Source organism: Uranotaenia lowii, chromosome 3, assembly GCF_029784155.1.
Source record: "Uranotaenia lowii strain MFRU-FL chromosome 3, ASM2978415v1, whole genome shotgun sequence".
NCBI lineage: Eukaryota > Metazoa > Arthropoda > Insecta > Diptera > Culicidae > Uranotaenia > Uranotaenia lowii.
The window spans coordinates 98,453,286-98,473,313 of NC_073693.1; the positions used below are offsets into that span (position 1 = coordinate 98,453,286).

The 20,028-nt window shown below is 34.5% G+C and overlaps 2 non-coding genes across 2 annotated transcripts; one reads left to right on the forward strand and one right to left on the reverse strand.

Moving 5' to 3' along the window:
* The first annotated feature begins 7,000 nt into the window (after positions 1-7,000).
* LOC129758844 (U1 spliceosomal RNA) lies at positions 7,001-7,164 on the forward strand. Its single transcript, XR_008740085.1, has one exon. It is a non-coding gene; the product is annotated as a U1 spliceosomal RNA (small nuclear RNA).
* Positions 7,165-10,950: 3,786 nt separating this feature from the next.
* On the reverse strand, positions 10,951-11,114 carry LOC129758881 (U1 spliceosomal RNA). The gene has a single exon (XR_008740106.1). It is a non-coding gene; the product is annotated as a U1 spliceosomal RNA (small nuclear RNA).
* Positions 11,115-20,028: the final 8,914 nt, after the last annotated feature.

A 20,028-nucleotide genomic window follows, 5' to 3' on the forward strand; every position in this document is an offset into this window, starting at 1 on the left:
ACTTGAAATAAAAAAAAGTGAAATAACATGTCAGTTTAAAATGCAGAAAAACAGTGAGTTGAGAGGATAGAGAAATAAACAAGTCTAAGTAAGTATTTTAGATGGAATTTGAATCACGACTAGAAATTGCAAAACAAAACAAAAAGAATTAAGAGGGCACCTTCAAATTAAGAAAAAAAGAAGTTTTCATCCGATTGTCATCAAATTTTCAGGGATCGAAAAATAACTATTAAACTTCATTTTACCATTTTACTCGTATTTTATTTACAGTCCATACGCAAATGCCCGCACCTTGGCCTTTACCCCGGTCATAAGATTATGCACCTGTGAATCAACCGTTTTTTGCATGTTAACCCATACTTTCTTCAGTTCCTCGACTGTTTTCACTACCTTAGATCGTATAAGAAGGTGCTGCTTCATAATCGCCCAGTTCCAGAAGGCCAAAACTAAGGCTGGGCTTCGAACGTTCAAGGTACAAATGAACACTTTTTTCAATCATGGTTTCGATCAGGTTTTCAAACTTATACTTCATCTAATCTGTATTTTAGATGACAACGTCCTCCTTCTTCAATCTATGCTATTTTTCGGTCCAATACATCTTTTTAAAAAGAAACTGAGGGCAATTTAGTGGAAACAGCTGTTTCGAAATTAACAAAACATGAACATTTTTGAGCCTCTTTAAAACAATTTTAATTGAATTTCTGCTGGCACAATCTGACTAAAACGAAGTAAAACCATCATGAGATAAAACTTAAAGAATAATTAGTTAGTATAGATCAGTGGTTTTCAAACTTTTTTCACTCACCGCCCCCCTGTCTCAATGTTTCAGAGCTCACCGCCTCCCTAAAAGTATTTTCGAACAAATTTGTATAGAAATACAACAAAAATGGCTGTTCTGAGCTCTTTCACCGCCCCCTTGTAGGCTCTCAACGCCCCTCAGGGGGCGGTAGGGGCCACTTTGAAAATCACTGGTATAGATTGTTGGTTGCGAAGCATACATGCAGGATAACTCTTTTTAGGCTTTTAAAAACAGCGAAAACCAAAATTTTCATTTTGAATTTTTTTTTTCCACAGAAGCTGAATCTTGGCAAATCATTATATTTTCTACAAAACAACCAACAAATACATTCTGGAATATGCAAGGGACCTGGCCACGAGCAGACATGGTATAAAGGGTGATACGGTCAAAATTTGGTCAAGGGATCGGTGGGACGCGTCTAAATCGGTGAAATCGTTTATTTAAAAAATCTAATCAAATTTCTTTTTCAAGTTAAATTAGTATAAAATTCAGGAAAAATATTCAGTTAGACTTCCGCTTTTCCAAATCCGAATTGCTGGGCCTTGCGCTTAACCCCTGCCATCAGATTTTGTACAGCCATCTTGTCCAACTTCTTCGCCGCAGAAAGCAAGTTTGCCTTGAACTGCTGCTCGTCCTTAGCGAACTTTGACAGTTTCATGTGCTTGAAAATATCTGCTACCTTTTCCTTTTGTCGTATAAAGCTCCTGTCCGGAAGCTGCTTGTAGCTTACGAGCTCTGAAACCATGCTTCCGAAAATCAATCATTTTCACTGAGCCATGCTTGACTACATTCAGAGCCAAAAAATCAAAGCAGTCAAATTTTCCTTCTTCAACCAAATCATACAAACAATCATGCATGACAACGACGCTTCTGTATTTGAAACACTTTTGCGATACATGATGAGGTAAAAAAGGACGCAGACTATCAGCAACAAACTTCTCGATGCTGATTTCCTTCCCCTAACGACTTTCAACCTTTAGGATCATAACTGATATGTATCAGTTCTGAGCGATCTATGTAGGCTATCAGATGTTTTTTTTTATTTTTCGTTTTGTCTAGAAGGACAAATTCATGACTAGGTAACCGCAATGAACTGTCCAGCATGTGCTACAGCTTTTTGAACATGTGGTTTTGGTATTTATTCAGATTTTTCCTTTTGAAACATTAATGATCGTCTATCAATAACGAGCATTATCAACAATGATGCGAGGATAGACGTTCGGGAATGATTGAGGGAGCGACGTTCAAAATGTATCACCAAGTATGTCGATCACCGTCGATTAGCCACGTGACGAATAGCAACGGTAGCCTCCGGTGGGGCATGGTATATCTTCTTGTATCAAGTTAGTGTTGATTTTCGACATAAATTCAATGGGTACTTTTACCACGTGCGTATCACAGCACTCGGAGGTAGCATCATTCTAGCTAGAAACCATTCCTGATTGCTTTTCTTGAGCGACCACTGTCTGAAACAAGCAAAAATTTGTTGTTGGAAGTTAAGTTTGAATGACTCATCGTAAGCTAACCATAGCTAATCGGAGAATTTTTTTTTGGATATTTCAGCCAGGGGTGCCAGGTGGTTTTAACCAAAATCAGGACACTGCGATGAAAAAAATCAGGATTTATCAGGACACCACTAAATTGATGAAAATAACATGCAGCTCTGCTTAAATTGCATAACTATAGGCGAAATACAGGTGCTGAAGACGCCTTAAGTTATGCAACTAAATCGAGAAGAACGTTGGATGGCCTGAAGTTAATATCGAAAAACAATATTTAAATATCATTTGAACCAAACATTATCATCGGTTAAACTATTTTATTAAAGGTTTGTTTGATTTTCTCACCATTGAACAATAAATTTAGTTATAGTTAAGATATTTTTTAAAAATCAGGAAAAATCAGGACATTTTAAGGGTCTATTGTTAAAAATCAGGACATTTAAAGCGTTTTTGAAAAATCAGGACGGCCTCTCGAAAATCAGGACAAATCCTGAAAAATCAGGACACCTGACACCCCTGATTTCAGCGATCTACACTTAGTTTTTCGTTTATTCCAATTTTAAAATGCTGGTAGGAGACTCGACTTTCCTGATGACCTTCACCGAAGTTGCCGATCATGTGTTTCATTCCAATGCTTGATTATAACTTTGTGGACACTTTTGACAGTGTTTGCATGCTTTTCCACCACTCACACATAGTAATTCTTTGAGTTATCAACGTTTTTGTCACCTATCAATATAATAATGACGGAATTTGAAAAAAACTGTGCAAAATTATTTTTTTCTTTTTCTTTTACATCGTAAAAATCTCAAAAAACGAGAAAATTCTAAATTTTGGAAAAATTAGGTCTAAAAGTACTGCTCACAGGCAGCAACATGCTGTCGAAATTTTGATTGTCCGATTACTAGTTAACGAGCTATTAGTAAATGAAAGTTTCCCATTTCTAAAAGAACTAAGCTTTATGCAAAAAGCCGACAATAGAAAACAGTTTGGCAGTGGCAGTGGTAGAAAGACTATGAAAATAAACTTTTCCTTTTCTAACCGACTCAGATGATGCAATGGGTAAGATATCGGACTGGCAAGTCATGATGAGTTGTTGCAGTGAGTTCAATTCTCATTTTGGGATTGATTATCCAATGGGATAAAAAACTTAAAAACCTGTTTGTTTGTTCATTTGTCTGGAATTTTAACACAAAACTCAAAAACCGTTTTTTTTTTGTTTCTCTTGAATGTAGCGGTCTTGCATCATTTTGCTTGGGGGGCTTCGTCCTTTATATCAGTAGTTCTTTTCCAATCATATCAGCTTTGGTGTAGTAAATTTTTCAGCGCATTTTCGGCACAGGGATTTGCTAAATAGGCATTGGATTTTTGCAATCTCTTCTGTGGGTGTAGTGGTAGATACAGATAGTGTAGAATCTACCACCACACATTTGTAGGCCAAGTGTGGTTCGCTCCACAAGCGGGATCTTGCAGTGCGAAAGAACCACGCTTGGCCTACTAATGTGTGGTGGTAAATAAAGGTTTCCAGATTGCCCGGTTTTATCCGGCTTTGCCAGGATATTCAATATAGAATTTGGGAAAAGTCCGGCCCAGAAAAAAATAGCCCGGGTTTTTCCGGCTTGGGTGGTTGCTGAAAAAATTTTGGCAGCCTTATGGTAAATAGATTCAACTCTATTTGAATCTACCACCTCATAGAAGTTGGGCTTTTGGTAAACGAAAATTTGGTATGTATATGATGAAAATGTTTGTGAATAAAATTCTACCCACCATATTTAATTTCTTCACACATACTATCTGTCTATAAAATTTCAAAATCTTGAAATGTTCTTGCCAAAAAAAAAAGACTTTACTTCCACTGATAAACGATAACACGATAACTGACGTTGAGTAAAATCTTCATAAAATTTCAATTATTGTAATATTTTTTACCGTCGGCCCTTCAGTCATTTATTTTTAAGATGATATTTTATTTAATCCAACGTTTCAAGACTGGCTAGTCTCACTTTCAGGGAAAAATATTGTCATCTTTTCTATCACTTTTGTTAAGTTTAATGTTTGGATTGTTCACTATTTCTGTTGTTTCAAATCATCTGAAATATTTTAAGCGAATAAAAGCGATTTTTTCTTTTTCCTCTTCATTCCTTGATCTGGGACTTGTCATAAAATTTGATCTGTAGAATTTATGCAAAGATAGATGATAAATGCAGCCCCTTGAAACACAACTCTTCATTTTGCGTAAAATTTGTACAATTGCTTCAAATGGATATGCGTCAGTTCGGCGTATAAACGTTTGTTTTGATTTGACGATTCTCCATCGGAGTGACATTTATCCGTAGTCTTATCGTGCAATTGGAACAAATTTCGTTCTTCAGTTCAGTTGTTTTCGAGTGAGGAAGAAAATTTGAGTGATGCTATCGGAGAAACTTCACAAAGTATGTATTTCTTGGCACATAAAAAATAATTTCCGTTTGTTTGTGAGTTTGTTGTTTTGACCTCGATTGCCCTCTCAGCCCTAGTTTTAGCCTTAAGACCTAGAAAACTGAAATTCAGTATATGCAAATGCTAATCAGACCGGGAATGAAGAAAAATATTGTCAGATTTGTAGATGACTTTTTTCTGAGGAAGGGGGGAGGGGGCTTCTCTATTTTATTTTAAACAGATTGTCATGATAAAATATGATTTTTTTTTCAAATCTGAGGAATGTCGTTTGTAAATTATAAGGGTTATTGAAAATGTTCTGTATCACTTTCAAAAACGCATGGGTATGCGTCACTTCGGCGTATAAATCGCACTTTAAGCGGTTCGTTTTTCTCGATTTTTTAAAAACCTGTTTCATATTTTTTAGATTTGTTGAAAGCATTTGAAAGCTCGTAGGAAAACGCACACAATAGCGTCATAAAGTCAAAATTGAAAAAAAATGGATATGCGTCTCTTCGTCATATCACCGCAGAAAACTCTTCAGATCGGCTTGTCTAGAGATAGAGATAGAGTCCAATTTTTTTCGTCTGCTCCTCCCAAGATATGCGGAGAGAGATAAATCGCACTGCAATCAAGAGTAAGAATTGCAACACATCCGCTGTTGAAGAGAATTTTCTTCTCCGGAAAAATCTATTTCGCCTTGTGTTGAGGAAAAATCTTAGAGCTAACATCGGCTAACCCGGATTATCGGTTGACAATTTTAAAATGAAATGGCCGGTTCAAACCAGATTTTAAAATAGCCCGGATTTGTCCGGCTCGGATACTTGCTGAAAATACTTTGGCAACCTTAGTTTGAAAATAGAGCAGATGGACAAATTAGATTTGGTCATTTGTCATATCACCTGGAAAATTTCATGATGCAGTTTAAAAACAGGGTGAAGTTTAAAGGGTTAGAATACATTATGAATTTTGGATAATAACGTCTAGTAAACTCTTAATACAAAATTTCATGAACGTTTCTAATTCACAAGCCTGGAAATGTCCAGCAATCCAAACTTTTACTGAAAACCAGATAACATTCTTCGTCGCGCTGATTTTTTCAGCACTTGATCTCTGCATTGCTGAAAAACCAACCATCGATCTCGAATTTATTTTTGTTTTTTCTAGCTATTTTTCGTTGCGCGCTAAAAGTATTTGTTTGTTTGTCCTTTTTGCAACGGTAGTGACATGGAATATCATTTCCTTCCATATTCCAGCGATGGAGCATCTAAATCCAAGATATTTTTTTTAATTAAGAGATGAAGTATTTCGTAACAGAACCTAAAATATTTGATTTTCATTTCAGATTGAGCATGATGTCCAAGACAGTTAAATTAAATTAAGTTAAATAAATGTCACCTTAGAAAAATGAACAAACGTATTTCTTTTTATAAATATGACTATCATGAGGGTTTAATATTGAAATTCTAATTTAAAATCTATTTTACAATCCAAAAATTTAGGGTTGTTTTTTGAAAAAAAAAAAAACGATTTCCAGCAATTATGATAGCTGGTTTCCAGCAACCCTGGGGTCAAAACAGCTCTGATATAAACTTGAAACAGTTTAAAAATGACATGAATGACATTAAATCTAATTGGTAAGCCATCAGAACATCTATGTATGTTCAATTACTTCAAATACGAAAAGTCCGTTGGAGCAACTAATACACGATTCCATGATATTTTTGAAATCGATAAAACAGTTATAATATTTAACTTAATATGTTTTTCATTGCATCAAGCTTATCTATTCAATTATTGATTTGTTTTTTTTTGTTTCATAGAGGAAAGGTATGTGTCAATAGTGAAAAAGTTTTATCGAATCTACATGTGTGTTATTCCACCCTAACCCCCACTAGCGAGGGAGGGAGTTAGTTTGCGAGTATGGAAAAAATTCTGCAAAAGCAGTGACAGGAGAAATGTAACTTGAAACTTGGACCTAAAATAAAAATCAGAATTCTCTTTCGGAATTCTGAATCAGAATGTAGAAGTAGTATTTTCGTAATTCTGATGCAGAATTCTGAACCAGAAATGTTCTTTTCTTCTTTTTATGGGATTTACATCTGTTTGGATGATTCACCTCTAACTCGCTATCTTATTACCTGGGATTCCTTCTTTCAGTGGATGCGAAACGATGATATTTTTTTTCTACCTACCTTATTTTTATCCTTAAAACATCTGACGATCGCTAGCAAAAAAGATGTCCTCGGATAGAGGACCTCCCTCCAGATTTTCGGAAATCATACTTACCTGGCATAGGGGTTACCGTGATCAGAAAGGCGGTTCCCCCAGGGCGAGACCCTTCCATTGCACCTCGGCTGGGTTGACCTCTGCGATTATCCCTCATGTGGATAACTCGTATGCGAAATTTTTGGTAGCCGGGACGTGCGTACGCGCACATCCCGATCTATAATCATAAAGAAGAAAAACAGTGATTTGCAACACAATATGTCTTTACTCGATTAATTGAAAAGCCACGGTGTACAATATAATAAGGTGATATCTTCCCGATAGTGTCGTCATCTAGTGATCCTCGGTGTATGCAGCATTAAATTACGCGCGCAAAACTTTTTGCCTGGCATGCTATAGGCAGATAGTAATGACGTCACTTGTTTACATTCAAACGAGTTGTTTACTCGTGTTAGTAGCCTACCTTATATATTTATACCGTGTTGAAAAACTACTTTTAATGATTTAAAGCTCTTTTAAGCCATTCAAAAAACAATCATGAGCAGCTCCTTGATAAGCATGGAGCAGTACTATACAATGACTATTCTCATTATCTTCTTCCCGAGACACACAAAAGATTACTTTTATAGTTTTGGATTATTAATGTAAGATAAGGCTTATCATTTTTCCATGAAATGGAATCTTTTGGACGCACTTTACGATACAGCAAACGGGTCGTTAAGTAGAGTAACCATTCATTTTTTTTTGCTTTTTTCTACTCGCTCTGTGCGAGTTGTATCATACGTGGAATCTTCCCTCAATGATTTTCGCATAAAAAAATATCGATACAACATATCGTGTGGTTTTGATCAAATTATTAGAATTAAATTTATTGAAATAAAAATGTGTTTTAAAGTAGTTTATTATAACATTATATCACAACAAATCAACAAATACATAACATTTACTAAATATATTACTATAAAATCCAAATTGCACATCAACTTTGAATAGTAAAATTTTAAATCTGACAGTTTACACATTTTAAAGAGGATCTGATTCATTGTTAGATTCCAATGCGAAAAACAATAAACTTTAAATTTGATTTTTCATGTAAGATCAAAGTTGGATTTTGAAATTTTTAATCCTTAAAATATTTTGGTTTGGCATTCTTAATTCTTATGTAATATGGTTTCCGAAAATCTGATTTCTGATACTGAGGTTTTCTAGTTCAAAATATGATATTAAGAAATCATTATACATTTTGTCAATGAATTTTTATAAAGAATTTTGAAATATGCTACTGTACTCTCTGCTTTTACGCTGTTTTTCTGCTGATTTTAAACCCTTACACTGCTGGCCATAAGTATTCGACATCGCATTTACCTTTAAATTCAAAGAAATTCTATATAGTTAAGAGATATTTGTTGCGAATGGATTCTGTTAAATGATCTCGATCTAAGGGCATACGATTTTCAATGCTACACTCTATTTTTCCTGCTTTTCTCTCAAAGTGACAGTTAGTATCAATTGCCGATAACATTTTGATGGTTTGCACAAAATTCCTCCTTCTTGATTCCAAGCTTGCTTGATTGATAAATGGTAGAATACCTTACTGCAGGATTGCCTAAGTACATGACTTTATAATCGGTGGGTTTTTTGTGCCCGGTATCGGTAATGATGAACTTATCATCAGTTGAGATATTACAACTCAGTACAAAAGTACAGATGAAACTTAGACTGGAATATATTCGCAGCGTTGGGTGTGTGCCAGGTATTCAACGGATTGTCCTTTCCGGTGAAGACAACCAACTTGTTACTGGTGGCAAACCTCAATGACAAAAAGCAGCTCTCGTGCAGGTATTTGTCCTCCTATCAATTAAGTGAGGGCACAAGTTGATAAGCAGGAGGTCTTGCTTATAAGTATGAGCGGTGTGGTTCCATATCCGATTGTTTTAGCACCCATACGATTGTTATCTAGAAGGAATTTAAAACGGTAACCAATTTAAATGGTTTTAAAAGGATATTGGAAAATATTGCTCATCTGCACTTATCATTATCGCATGCGATGTATCATGATGTGTTGATCTAGTCTATATCGAATTTAAACTTGTACTGACTTTCAAATCCTGTTAAATCTATGGCTTAACAATTTTGGGATACATTAAAATCCATTCGAGCCGCCAAATACTGGAGTGATGAATTGCAAGTTTCACTACTTCGACAGGTTCAGAATCTCTCGGTTCCGAGCTCGGTGGTACAGGAACAGCTATTTTCTTAGCCTACGGCTATCTCGCCGCCTATATCCTCACCTGTCTCTCCCAGGAACCGTGGAATCGATTTTCACGTAATCGGCCGGCCTTGCCGCAGGCCACATAGTATTACCAGAAGTTTCCATGGCTTGTGAGGTATTTGGTGGTAGCGGATTTCTGAAATTTAAGTTTTGGTCGACAAATCAGCAGCGGCCCGCAGTTGCCAAATTTTTCGTCACAAACTCCGGCGCTGTTCAAGAATAAAAAATAAATAAATGAAGAGATGGAGAAGAAAAACTGAAATAAGCACTGAATTAATATTTACGGCTGACGCACCGAGCATCGGCATTCTAAAGGAAACTCATAGATGCCGGATACAGGTTGAATCCGGATTCCGGTGTTAATTTGATCGAAATTTTCTGTGTTACCACAAACATTCTCGGTTACCGCATCAGCGCTGTTCCAGCTTTGGTCTGCATGATGTGTATCGAACTGGCCAGCGTCTTCCGCTAGCCGTAGAAGGAGCCCTGGTTTCAGTTCCTGTGGATCTTGGGGAATCGTATCTGGGTTCCAATAATAAAAAAAATTGCCATTTGCTGTGTTTTGCTTTCGGAGCATCTGCACACGCAAGGTTCACAGTTTGCCATGCACCTTGGATGTTAAGTCCTGAAAAAGATATTTCAAACTATTGAGAAATAATTAATTTATAATAAAATTGGTAAAAACTTACATTCAAGCTGATATATTATTAAAAAACGGGAGTTTTCACAATTTGGAAAAACAGTGAACAGTGCACAGTGAAGACACACGACACGATACTGAGTTAATTTTAAGGATTATTACTCGTATCATTCAAAAATATTTTTTTATCATTTTAGCAAAGACGCATAGAAAATGGAAAAGTATCTTAAAAATAAGAAGATTTTAGAACGATTACACGAATAGTTGATATACATGTAATCAGAACAGAATAATATTAAAGATACAGTGTATGATATTTGAATATGCGGGTCGACAAACAATTATTGAATTGAATTGTATTGAATTTGATTCTGATAACATCCATATTTCATATCTTTCCCATAAACTTGTTTGAGTTCGAAGATCAGGTGACTAACTTGGGGGAAAAATTAGCCTCGATAAATTAAAATGTGGTGTTATTAAAATTTGTCACTACTGTTTTGCTTTTTTAATCATATGTATTCTCGATTAAATGATACAAGCTTTAGGTGGAGCACATTACTTTTTTTTACTGGTGAAAAACTGAAAAATTCGGTTTGGGATTGAGTTTTTCGAAGTAGAATATACATATATGAATTGCAGCAATGAACATTCTAAAATTTTGTTTTATTTAGACATGTTTTGAGGCAAATAACTCTTCCCCATTGAGAAGTTTTTACACATGAGTATTTTTTAAAATCTTTACATTATTACATCTTTAATCTTTAATTATTACATCGCCGATTTTGAACCTGAGTAGTAATGTCAATGTTACAGATTTTGTAAGGATCTTGACTTTCGTAAGGCAATTTTTTATAGAGTTCTAGACTTCTATACTTTTGACATTTCTAGCAGATATTTGAAAAATTTGAAGTTTGGACATGAATTACAAACTTTCAATTACAAAATCTTCCAGACTTTTCTTAAAAACAGTTAGCATCTCTGCCTATGAGAATTGTTTTAAAAGAAGTTTGAAACATAATAATCATAACATCATTCCGAAAACCGAAATTTTCACTGTACTACCATAATTAAATTTTCATTTTAAAGATCGGGATGTGCGCGTACGCACGTCCCGGCTACCAAAAATTTCGCATACGAGTTATCCACATGAGGGATAATCGCAGAGGTCAACCCAACCGAGGTGCAATGGAAGGGTCTCGCCCTGGGGGAACCGCCTTTCTGATCACGGTAACCCCTATGCCAGGTAAGTATGCTTTTCGGTGGTCTCGAGGGAAATCATCTGTCTGAGGGAATTGTTCCCGCTAGCGATCGTCAAGCGTCTCAAGGATGAAATAAGGTAGGTAGAAAAAATCCTTGTATCCTTTTAAATGAATTTCCATTCAGAAAATGAGAAGAAGGCCGAAAATCTTGTAAGAACTTCTGGTCCAAAGAGTTCGATTTGAGAATTCTGGTCCGGGTTTGAAATTTTTGGCCGGAATTTTTATTCTGTGCCTTAAATTTGTGTAGCAATACCTTTTTTTTTTTATCTTTTTAATAGGATGAAAAAAACATGATTTATTTGTTTAAGTTTGGTTTGTCGCTTTTTTTTAAATTTAAATTATAATAAATTGCAATACATACAATCAGGAATTCAAAATACACTTAGACTTAAGTTAAAAGTTAAACAATTCGCTCAAGCGATCAACTACCTTCAGCAATTCAACCACCGAAGATACGCGCGATAATTTAACATGTCCCCAACAAACCTTGCATAAACGATACAGTAAACAGCAATACTCTTGCATACTGACAAAATGTAGCGTATTTCATGATCATGACGTCATGGCTTATTCAAACAACGCATCTACTACTGATAGGTACAATTACGAAATTGGCGGGGGCAGAAATCTGAGCCGGTTTACCGGGGCAATAATACACAGGTAACGCTCACGTGACATGTGATTTTTTTTTTCGCGAATCCGACTGCTGTTATCGCCGGCGAAAAATGTTCACCTTAAATTCTTAAAAGATGCTATTCGAGTTTTGTGTCGTTTATCGTTGGAAACCTTTGTCCGATTGATCCGTTGTTGTTTCTACAATTCGTCTTTTCTTGTTTTGAGTCAGAACTTCTCAATGAAATCGAAACCCGTCAATGACCATGATGCGACTCATCATCACATCGCGGGCTACGAAATAAGAAGAGACACAGTGAAGACGGTGACTAATTTACGGCTCATTAATGAATATGCTAATTACGCTTCGATATGAAATGGCTCAAACATGTTTCGAATTCGAGAGTTTCGATTTTCTATCGATACAAGACATTTCAAATATTAAAATTTAAATTTAAATAAATGAAATTACAAACTTATGATAAAAAAATTGAAAACATACCGATTGTTATGAAGTTTGTCACGGGTTTTCTAGTAAACCTGATTATTTTTGTTCGAAATAAACATCATCCGGTGATAAGGAGTTCCAAAAATATTTATGGAAAAGATCAAAACTAATCATACACAGCAATTTTTTTTATTGCTGGAAACCAGCAACATTTTGCTGGTTTTTGTCCCGCTGACTTTCCAGCAAAATTTCCAGCAATTTGAATTGCTGGAAAAATCAGCAAACATTAGTGTTGGATTCCAGCAATTCAAATTGCAGGAAATCAGCAATCCAGATTGCTGGAAACCAGCTATTTCTTTCAAAACATTCGGCTGTATTCGGTATCAAATTTATATTTCAATTCGAAATTAAGTATTGAATACTGGCCAAGGCAGTGCGATCGGGGGGGGGGGGAGGGAGGGGGGGGGGGGTTTAACCCCCCCCCCCCATGAAGATTTTTTCCAAGTAAAATTTTCGAAGAAGTAAAGAGAAATCACTTCATCTTAAAAGGTGTTAAATAAGTGTTAACAGAAAGTCAGAAATTTTTCTCGCCTCCGGCGGAAATGAATCTTGAATTAGCCTTGGCTTGAGACATTTTATTTTACGACATTACATACATATATGCCGTTCACGAATTGAAACTAACTTTCAATAGTAAATTTCGATTTGCAATTCAATCAACCTTTTCATTGAAACTCTAAACTTGACATACAAAAACCCTACCTCGTCTTTACAATGGGTTTTTATTCCAGAAGTGTAACCAAAAAAATTCAGAATTTGAATCATTTTAACTTCAAAATTAATTCACCGAATACTAATTTTTTCTCTTCTAAGTGCTCAACATCACATTCAAAAACGTTTTGATAAATTACACAAGGCCCCGAAATAAACATTCTTCGAGGTGGAAAGAATTTAAAAGCTTATTTTCGACCAATTTAGGTGCCCTGGATCTAAAGATGCAGTTTTACTATCAGCTTTTGTTGTTTGGATTAACTTTTGGAAATATTTAAAAATAATTTTATAAATTTCTGAATTTTGACAAAACTTTAAAACATAAACACGAGTTCTCAAAATCAAGGTTTAAATCAATATTCAACTTTCCACAAGACTTGAAGTAATTTTAAATTCTGCGTAGAAGTTATATTAAGGTTGGCAGAATTTTTTCAGTACGTACCAGGGCCGGAAAATCCGAGCTATTTTCATCTAAAAACCTGGCAAAATCTGGGCATTTGATTCAAAAATGTCGATCAAAATACGGGCAATATCCGGGCAAATTTAGTCCAAATCCAGGAATTACTCAACACAAATCAAGGAAAAAAACATGAGATTTTTTTTTCATCACCAGTTTATAAATTGTATTTTAGGCTTTCAAAGAACTTTGTTTTGGTTATTTTTATTGAACTTGCTCAAAATATGCAAACAATTTGTTTTTTTTTTTCGTTTGTTTCGGCAAATAAAGCGCAAAATCCGGGCATTTCTAACTGAAATCCGTGCAACCGGGCTGGGCCGGACTTTTGTCAAATTTTGTGATAAATATCCGGGCAATCTGGCAATCTTAAGTTATATAGATTTTCAATTTGTGTACCTTTCTTCATTTTTATTGAAGTTGAATTGAAATTTAAATATTTTTAAAGCAAAAATCTAATCGTTTTACAGGTTTGAACAATTTTTTATGAACTGTAGAATTTAACTTTTTTAGATTATGCATCATCATGTTTGAAATATTATTCCTTAATTTAATTAAATGGGTATAGTAAATAAATTCAAAATTTCTGTAGCCGTAGATGTCTTACTTCATCAGTTATCAATGATTGATTTCGCTTAAAACTGATGCATTTAAAAGCTTTTAAACTCCATATCACCAAAACGCAAGGTGACAGAGGAAATCGAAAAAAGATTTGAGTTCAGAACGTTTAAATCTACCAAATCAATCATTCAATCATAGGCATAAAAATTCTGTTCCTTGAAGTTGTCAATTAAATTCTTTTTAAAATGATGGGACGAGTTTTATGAAAAAAAAAATCCTTTAGAAATTTATCTTTTTCTTCTTCATATTTTGATTTAATTTTCAAATAAATTTAATGAATTCTAAAGAAAAACAATTTAAATTTTACGAAATATTTTTCTTAAGTTTCTCTTTGTTTTTCAAATCTGAATTGTTCTAAAAACATAATCTACAGCGTTTGAAACTAAATTTTTAATAAGAAAAACATAGTTTCCATCTCCTGTCCTTTTCAGGACCCAGTATTGCAATTGATTGATTAAAAGTTTATCTTATGAAAATTAGATATTAAATAATGTTTTTTAATCGATCATGAATTTCAATTTATCTTATCTATAATTGATTTGATTCGAAGTACCAACTTTAAGGTAAAATTTAAATGCGCAGTTTTAACTTTATTTGTATTATCTTTGTGGTTTGAATATTTACAACAAAACTTGGAATTAATTATTTTTATTTTATCAGTTTCTAATTGATCATTTCCCAATCTGTAATTTGTTACTGAACATGTTAACTGAACATGTTGTATTTTAAAGATATGTAAAAAGTTATTATTTTGAACTTCAGAACTTTTTTTGCCTTTTGCTTGAATTACTTAATGAATTTTAATATAGGAAAGGATCTTTGGCTTCGATCAACATTAAATATTTTCTTCTATTCATCAAATAAAATTCAATTATCTACTCTTGAAGTTCAAAATGTTTTTTTTCCTAATCAAGATTCACATTGCTAATCGGGATAATTTTTTCCCCAAATTCAAGATACCTACTACAGTGGATTTTTAAATCAATACTTCTATTAAAAATGAAGAAAAGAAATGTAAAATAAGATGAATTATAAAAAACAATCATTATTATTTTTAACAATTTTTTCACATGGGTAATTTTCAACGTGATCTGACATTTATTGAAAATTCGTTTTTTTTTATATTTTGAGCTTGTGTGATAATTATAAGTAAGAAAATAGTTTAAAATTAATTAATCTATTTCTTGTGTATTTTTGGTATTGTTATTATTTTCGGCTAAATTTGAATTTCGAAAACCCCCCCCCCCCCCCCCCCCCCCCCATGGGCAAGTCCTTCGCACGGGCCTGATACTGGCTGTGCCTATGATGAGCAATAAATAAGAATTATTCCATTTTTTTTCAATTATGTAGGTATTTATTTCCAAGCCTATACATTTTTTTAATATACCAGCACCGGCTCTGCTCTGGGGTGGAAGCTTTGTGCCAAAGTGTTGACCACCTGATATAGAGTTTTGATTAGTACACCCAAAATTCAGCCTCTGTGCCAATGGCGTGTAGTCAATTACATAGCATCATTGGTACAAGAAGATAACGCGATCGGTGCTGATTCGATTTGCTCCCACCGGCATTAACCTCCCAAGTTAACCGAATTGCGTATGTCTGAAAGAAACAAAATAAAAACGCTTTCACGTCCCTCCCTATCGCATCACAAGACGAAGAAGGATGGAAATAAATACCGGCCAACACCAGGCAGCCAGCGAACCGAGCACTGTGCGTGTGAATGTAGCAAAAGCAACAACAAAAACATCCTTCTAATTCAATCCACCAGCAAACAACCACGGCTAAGCTGTGCGTGTGTATGTAGCAAAAGCTAAAACAAAAACATTCCTTCAATTAACCGGCAAACCGGCCAAGCTGCCCGGCTTTAGCAGCTGTGTATATGTAGCGTGTGTATGTAATAGCAGGCAGTAAGCAAAGCACAGTTCTCATTCAATGGGTTTCCCGTTTCCTCCACTCCCGTTCCCTTTCCCGTTTCCATCGCAAGACAAATGAATACCTTGAAAGGAGGCCAAACGCCGGGAAGCCACTGTCGTGCGTTTCTTTTGTGATTGATCGGTGACAGAATGCCTATGACAAATATCCCTCTTCCTGCATGAAGCTCAAATAGTACACTGGTTAAGATGTTAGTCTGGCAAGACCATTTGGTTAGTGATTTGAGTTCGATTCTCCCTACGGGCGCTGTGGTTTATATTTTTATTTTCTTGTTTCTGGGATGAATTATCCAATAGGAACGAAATCCCATAAAATGTTTTTCTTGTTTTGCTTGAATGTAGTGGTCATGCATCATTTTAGTTGGGAGCCGAGTCCTTATGCCAGTTACGGTTTTTCAAACATATCATCTTCGGCACAGTGCACATTTCAGCGCATTATCGGCACAGAGATGTGCTAAATAGGCATTGGATTTTTGCAACCTCTTCTATGGGTGTATCTTTCATGAAATATCTACCTGTCCAATGAAAACTCACCCTTGACTTGATGTCTGCAGACCATGGTTGCTATAATATAGAGGAAAATAAGAATACCTAATTGATTAATCTATTCAAAGTTTGTGAAATAAATTCTCACCTTTTTCAGCGTACGAAAACAAAAAGACTCGAATTTGACAACTCGATTGCTGATTTTCCAGCAAACTAGATCAATTGCTGAAAAGTCCAGCAATTTGAAACCCGATTGCTGGGTTTTCAGCAAAAATGACAAAAACACAAACGAATGCTGAAAAATTCAGCAATCAGAAAACCGGCAAAATGTAGGATCGCTGAACGTTTCAGCATTTTTTTTGCTGGAAATCGAGGCAAAAATTTACTGTGTAGTCATAAAAGTTGACTGCAGAAATATCGGAAAATGAGATAATATTGTGGGGAAAAGATCGTGTATATTTTTGGAATTTACGTGGGGAGGATGAAAATCCTTGAAAAAAAAAGAAATTTACGTGCATGTACACACCCATAGACGAGGTTGAAAAATTCCATGTTTAAGTAGTTTAGCAAATGTCTGTGCAAAAAAAGCGCTGAAAGTATACTGTGCCAAAGCTGATACTTATGATTGGAAAAGCAACACTGTTTGTGAAAGATTTTTGAATGTATGTATGTCAATCAATAGAATTTTCAGCAAAGTTACTTTTGTGATGTTCTGTCAAGTGGTTTTTGAGATAGCGTAAAATGAAGAAATTTTTCGACTTTAGTATTCAGGCAACACGTGCACCATCTATAATGCAAACTTTGAAACAAATTTTTTTTTAAATCAAGGCTATTTTTGATTAAGTTTTCTGTTTCCTTAAGCATCGCCTTCGAATTAAATCAAAATTTCAAATTTGGTTGTTTGGATGTTATAACAAATTTAGCTGATTGTCCTCCTTCGGCGATAAAACAACATATTTGACTTTTTATCACTTCACCAACATTTTTGCGTTAATAATGGCAAGATTCCAGATTCAACTTAACAGAATATAAACTTTGTGATCGCATTTGGAGGCGGTCTTCTATGTATTTTTAGTCATTCATCGTGTCAATCGTTATGAAAGACTGAGTAATTTTCAGTTTCCACAGATCGTTAGCCTCCTCAAGTACTAGACATTATTTTTTCAATTTTTTCTCCTTGTTCATCTCCGAGAACTTGTTAACGAAAAGTTTCTTGTTGGAATCCTGCCAGGTGACCGCTAAAGAGTTCGTTTTGCTGTCCATTACGAGATTTTTCAAAATATTTCCCCCCGAGAAGTCAAAACATTTTGCGCACGATTTGACCACCGTTCTTGTTTATTTTACCGGTAGGCAAATTTTCGACCGTGTAAAAATAAAGGCAAGGCTATTTATAAGTTCGCTAGACGAACCAGTCAGAAAAATTTGACTTTTTTATCACTTCTTTTATTCACATTTTTGGATTGGCTTTGAAAAAACCAATCACATTCCCCTCACTTCATGGAATTAAATATTTTCACTTTTATTCAAATTTAATTATATCATACGAATTTGTCGAATTATCTTGAATATTGAATGCTATCTTAAAAACCACTCGACAGATTGTCACCAAATTTTGTTCGATTTGCGTTGGAATCGTGTCATTGTAGATATATCGCCTCCACTTTTGTGGCTATATGCTATATTGGTAAGTTAAATACAATCTGGTTTATTTGTTTGAATAGTTCTGTTGTTCGATAGATTTTACTCATAACAAATCATTTTTTAAAATGTCCACATGCCGCACAGTTTTGAAGGCCCTTGGAAGGCTTGGCCAAAAGCCTACTTTTAAAATTTCATATTTTTTTTTTATAAATTCATGCTTTCCAGAAACTAGACATTCTACCGATCAAGAATCTATATTAAAAATTAAAAAAAAAAATGATATAGGTATAGAGGAAAACTTGGAGTTCGGTGGTATTGCGAATGAACAAGAAACTCATTTTTTTTTTCAAAACTCTCTTAAAAAATTCTAAGGAAAATAAAAAAAAATGTGTGAGTATCTTAGCGAAATTATGAAATTTCATTGCATTAAATTGAGGAATTGAAATTTGAGGTAGATTCCTCGAAAACACTCAAAATGCGCTAAGAAACTAGTTCCCGTTTAAAAAATTATTACCTACAGTTATTGTCAAATAATTTAAGAAAATCAGAATGGGTGTGTTAAACTTAGCGTATTGAAACTTCAATTCATTTTCTGGTTTTGAAGTTTGGCTTAATTTAGCAAAGAATTAAGGTGAACGAAATTAAATTCAATTGTTTAGATTTTGAAGCATTTCCATTAAAAAATGATATAATTTCAAGACAATTAAACTATAGAACATCAAATGAGTTATAACTATTGAAAATTCAAGTGCAGTCAAAAGACTGAAATCAAAAGCCAAATATCAAAAGTCAAATTAAAAAATTCTCTAAAGTCTCTTAAGTCTCTAAAATCTCTAAAGTCTTTGAAGTTTTTTAAGTCTCTAAAGTCCCTGAAGTCTTTGAAGTCTCTAAAGTCTCTAAAGTCTCTAAAGTCTCTAAAGTCTCTAAAGTCTCAAAAGTCTCAAAAGTCTCAAAAGTCTCAAAAGGCTCTAAAATCTCTGAAGTCTCAAAAGTCTCAAAAGTCTCTTAAGTCTCCAAAGTCTTCAAAGTCTCTAAAATCTCAATAGTCTCAAAAGTCTTTAAAGTCTCAAGAGTCTCAAAAGTCTCAAAACTCAAAGGTCAAAAGTCGAAAAAAAATTCGAAAGTCAAAAGTAAAAAAATACAATTACCTGACAATATTCCATATGATGATACTTTTTAACGAAATTTCACTAAGTAGAATTGTAAATAAATAATATTTAATATACCTACCTATGTCTAAAAATATTTAAAAAAAAAAGTGAAGTGTAAACTCTTCAAGAGGGGAAATAACTGATACCAGAAAACGAAACAAATTTCAACCATCGAAACAAATATTTGAACATGAGGAATTTCCAATTTCCTAATTCGTTGCGAAAATTTGAATTTTGTCAAAAGCTTTTCGGATTGATTGAAAACTTACGTTGAAAAGAAGATAAAATTATTATTTTTACAAAACAAGACATTTTAAAATTTTTACAAAAGGAAGGAATAAATAACCTTGAAAAGGGTAGAGCCATTATTCTACAATGATCAAAATTTTTCTCGACATCCAACCATTTCTAGAACAGTTTCACTGAAAAATCCATAAATTTTTCTGTATAGTTAGTCTAAGTTCGCAGAAAATGCTAACTAACAAATGAATCACAAAAATGGTTCGAGCTTTACAGAACATAAAATGCTATAAACATGTAGAAAGCGCGAAGCGCGAAAATCGAGTTTGTTTCAATGGGTTCCAATAAGATCTCGACATACCACGTGGTTTTTGCACCCTTCAATTTTCGATTCTGTTTTCCGGTCAGTTTTTCTTCTTGTTCGAGGGTAGCAGGCGTAGATTTTTCTACCCCTCCAAATCACCGCTTGTTTTTCCCTCTCCCATTTTTGACAATCGCTAGCAAACCAGTCACTCCGGCACAGATGATCTCCCTCGAGCCCACCGAAAAGC